A 4858-nucleotide genomic window follows, 5' to 3' on the forward strand; every position below is an offset into this window, starting at 1 on the left:
TCAAACTGAAGTACTAGCTGGTTTTTTTTCTTACGTTTGAGTCGTTCTGATTTGAAAAGCAGAGTGCTAAATTTATGTCTATTTTAGAAGCTTCTAAGTTAGAGCTCTTTTATGGTACCCTGGGGTAAATTCTGACCGTCAGATCATGAAATCGTACGGTGTGTGGTGACATATACTGCTCCAGTTCTCGCGAGCGGTAGACCATGCACTGGTGAGCTCCCGTCCTCCAGTATAGATATCCTGAGGGCATTTTGGGAAGAAAAAATCGACAGAGGTAATCAGCCCGGCCGCGTGTCGAACAGCCCCTTCCGTCCCTCGTGTCCAACTAGCCCACCCCGCCCTCCCCATCCAATTTCGTTCCCTCCCCTCAAAAAAAAAATTTCGATTTCGTCCCCATCGTTTGGCCCCGATCTCCACCGCGCTCTAGGGTTCCGGCCGCCGCCGGCGAGGGCCTGCCATTTGAGGCGCTCGAGGAGGATTCGCCGTCCCCCGACGCCGCTGCTCCCCTGGACCCCGTCGCGCTCCGGGACAGGCCTGCGCTCACCCCTTCCGGCCGCCGCCGGCGAGGGCCTGCCATTTGAGGCGCTCGAGGAGGACTCGCCGTCCCCCGACGCCGCTGCTCCCCTGGACCCCGTCGCGCTCCGGGACAGGCCGGCGCTCACCCCCGACTTCTCTCGCCTCGTCTTCTCCATGGAGCTCCCCTGCCGACGGCCCACGCCGGAGCTTTGGGCCGACCTCCCCTCCGGCAGCACGCGCCGCCCGAACCCAGTTGGCCGCGTCGGCAATTTCAATATTGCGCTCTCACAGTCCGGCTCTGCTCGTGCCAAGCTCTAGGTATACGTTCTAATCCTCCTTGCAAATCATAGGCTGAAATTGGATGTGATTTGCTTAATTCCAGTAGTAGTTTCTGAGAAATATATATTTCATAGCACGAGCACGTAGTATGAGAGATTATTAGAGCAGTAGTTGTACCTACTACGACATGTATTTTGCCGTTGATTGTACAAGTACACATGTACATCTCTGAATAAAGAAAAACCTTATTGCTGAAGTTATAGAACAGAGGTGGTGTTGTTCGACTTCCATTATGCAGTACCATTTCTTGCAAAATACTTCCAATTTGAATAGTTGTCGTTCAGTATTTGCCTACCTCTAATACCATTCCTCACAAAATACATACACCTTTTTTAGTGTCTGAATTTTATTATCTGTTGGTGATCAGTTTTTCGTACTCCAGCTCTTGGATGTGCTATCCTCCCTTCTCACTCTCGGGCTCCAGCAGCAAATGGACGAAAAGCATCACGAAGCAGCTCAGCTCCATCTTCTATAGTTATTTCTTGAATCTGTGATATACTATATAATGCATTCTGTAGAAAACAGAATGATGTTCATTGGAGCCTCTCTCTTGCTATGTTTCTTCCATTTGTTTCTGCTCTAAGAAAACTCCATACTTGGAAAATGTCTCTTCATGACTTCTTCGAAGTTTTTTCTGTAGTTTTCAGTCTTGGGTGCGTGCAGTTTCTTCATGTCACATCTGAAATTTGGGGCCATGTATGTACATTGTAATTAGCAGGGCCTTCCCTGTTTGTGATACTAAATGAGGTACCTCTATATATAGGTTTGCACCGTGTCATTTTTTCCTGTCATTAATTGATCTTCATACCAAGAAAATCCTGTTGGAGGGATATCGTGCATACTCTGGTTTTCAGTGCTTTTTATGAGAAGAGGGTTTTCAAGTAATTATCTTTATCGTTGATCTGAACAACAATAATACTTTAGGATTGATCAACACCTGTGTAATATGTAGCCTGAGTTGTGGCTCATGGTAGTACACCACATGATTGAGTACCTGAGATGGAAAGCCAATCATTAAGATTTTTTTTTCCGTAGACAATTACTAAGTATTTTGAACATATTTTTCCTGCCATCTATTTTTTTGAAATTGGTTGCTTGATTAGAAATACTGACTGTTAGTATATACTCCCTCGTCCCAAAATTCTTGTTTTATTCTATTTGCAACAATTGGCGATTGGTATGAGTACTTATTGACACATCAGTCTAAGGTTTGAGCTTGTGATGCAACTGTGACTGAACAGTGTCGAATGAATTCGTCAGTTAGAGCGTGCATGTACTTGAGTGTTTGGTAGATTTCTTCTCTCTGGTCTTCAAAAATACCCAAATCGACGCGTATTTTGTCATGCTAGTACTGATCAAGAAGGTGTTGACTTGTACATTCAGTTCACATGGCCGAGATATTCACTTGTTTAACTTCACACTTATTAATTACAGTCCAGGATCTGCTAAACCTTGCAAGTACAGGAGGATGAGTGCTCTCTGTCCTACAAGTCAAAGAGGCCTCCAGGTCAAACAATGCTTGCTGTCACTAGAAACCGATCAAACTTAAAATTCTGTGCGAAACCATGTGCTTGAGATTTCCCACTGAAATACTCATGTACGTGCTTTATAATTATAAGTTTCTCCAGTTGAGTCTGTCTACTTTGTCATGACTAAATGATTCAAAAATAGGGATCGCACCCCATGACTGCCTTCTATTTAGTTTAGATCAAGCTAAAACTTGTTCCTGAATTTCGTAGCCACTTATATGTTCAGTTGTGTGATTTGCAGGCTGAGACCTTGCTAGGTTACTTGCGTGAGCAACGAGAAGGGGGCGGCTCCAGAGCTGGACCAGGCGGCGCAGCTAAGAGCATGGCTCGGTAACACGCTGGTCATGCGACAAAGCTACGAGCTTGGCTAGGCAATGCAACACTGATATGGTGAAATGCAGAAAGTAATGATTGGTTTGTACTAGCAGGTAAACATAAATTCATCGTTGCAGTATCTGTTCCCACTTTGTAATGATGTCTACAACATTTTATTCACAACATCTGTTTCCACTTTGTATCTGTTCCCACTGATTACCTGATTGACCATACGAATTACAGCAACACCAACACTAGCTTATGACTTGAACATGCCTTGTGTGGAGAAGGGTGGTGATATGGAAGCTTGCCCAAGGCATGCGTTTTAAAATACATGATAGAGCATTAAAGAAAGCCTAGAAATGCAATAGTTCATAGACAAATTTAGTTCATCTCCCAAAGTAAGCTGCAATCCTACAAGTGGATGGTTCAAAGTGGCAAATTCTAAATTGTAAAACTTTCTAAAGTTCAATCAGAACTTCAAAAATACAAGCGTAAAGTTTAAACAAATCATAATCCAAATTTTATTCTAGAAAAAGTAGCAAATTGTAACAGCATTCAGCTCTCTTCATCCTTCCTTCACGACTTTCACTATCTTAGTCCTCGCCATTTCGCCGTCCTTTCATGTTCAGTGGAGACTTCACTAGGAGGGCAGTGAGTTGTTTCCTGAACCCGGGGATGTCATCCTGCGTAATAGGTTGAGTCAGTCTTATAGTTGTAACAACGGGAATGGTATGGTTAAATTAAGTGTGGACATCGTACCGCTGTGTAGGCTCCATCTAGATTGTTGCCTGTAAACTTTTCCATATTCTTTACCGCAAAAAGCCCACATGACATGCTGCAATCATATGGATTGTTATAAATATTTTTTTACTATGAATACTAAATGTGTGATTTTAAGTGATGTGTACAGTACCTGTCTTTCTGTTGTGGTATGTTTTTGATAACTTGAACTTTCCAAGTGCTGATGTTGAAATCCTTCCAAGTATCGACTTTTCGGCCACCATGCCGATATGCTGCTTCCATATGGAGTTGCATGCCTTTGAGCTATAATAAATTAAGAAGCATAAGACATATAATATGAGAATTAACTCTCGGTATGTAGTTACTAAGCATTGAAAAATGTACCATGTTTTCTAGTTCCGGGTGGCCTTTCTTAAACTGTTTTATTGGTGATGGCATCGAATCCAGAACTTGCACTGCTCTTTTTTTGGCATTGACAACTGCCACGTACCAATGCTTATTCATCATATTCATAGGAAGAGAAACCTGCATTTTAGACATAATTAGTTATGTACCATTTAGTAATTGACTTAGACTACTGTGACTTACCATATCATGGGAAAGGTACTTTTTGCCTAAAGTACTAGTAGACGTTTTGTTCCGTAAAGCATGGGTATAACTTGGAACACTTCCGTCTCTGACTAGCACACCGCTTACTGATGCTCTCTCTAGGAAGATATTCCCGTCGGCCCATACATCTGGATTGGGGCGCATGTGGCGTACCCATGTTATGGCTGCATCCAAGATCTGAATCGCAAAGCAGTAAGGAATCGAAATAGAAAATAACAATTTGTTAACTATTTAAGATGTTAGCACATACCTTGCATTGCAGCCATCCGTCCGTACTACTTGGAAAGGTTGGTGCTGTCAAGCATCTAAGATCAGCGCGATATAGATGAATTTCATCAATTTGTACCAACACTTTCGAAGAGGGGGACGTATTGACATAGTCAATGACCTCTTCAACAATCTTCTCATCTGGAGCATCATCCGTTCCTGTTCTGGGAGTACTCATGTCTTTCGGAGTTTTCTTGCCTCTTTTAGGTTTTTTGGGTTCATCAAAATAAATAAAATCCTCATTATTTGCAAATGCGGATTTCCTGTCTCTCTTCTTCTGCCCTCTCATTGTAGACCCTCCTGTTCCCTGCGTATCCAAGGTAGGAGATTTAATAAAAAAATAGTGACTCGCACAATTAATATACTTACTTACGTCTGATTTTCATGCATCGTCTCTCTCAAACTCCTTTTGCACAGTAGTGATGTCATCCTGAGCAGCTTGCAAGTTTTTGTCACTAGTGATGTCATCTTGAGCACCCTGGAAGTTTTGCTCACTAGTGATGTCATCCTGAGCACCCTGCAAGTGGTAGGGAGGAGCT

General features: G+C 42.9%; 1 long non-coding RNA gene across 2 annotated transcripts; it reads left to right on the plus strand.

Annotated features, from left to right (window-relative positions):
• Positions 1-365: 365 nt before the first annotated feature.
• Positions 366-1615, plus strand: LOC125519256 (uncharacterized). Of its 2 annotated transcripts, none has more exons than XR_015610723.1 (2): positions 366-834; positions 1223-1615. It is a non-coding gene; the product is annotated as an uncharacterized LOC125519256 (long non-coding RNA). The 2 variants fall into 2 exon arrangements; XR_015610722.1 differs by having other exon boundaries at positions 1238-1615.
• The last annotated feature ends 3243 nt before the right edge of the window (positions 1616-4858 follow it).

Source organism: Triticum urartu, chromosome 7A, assembly GCF_056163025.1.
Source record: "Triticum urartu cultivar PI428250 chromosome 7A, HENAU_Tu73, whole genome shotgun sequence".
Lineage (NCBI taxonomy): Eukaryota > Viridiplantae > Streptophyta > Magnoliopsida > Poales > Poaceae > Triticum > Triticum urartu.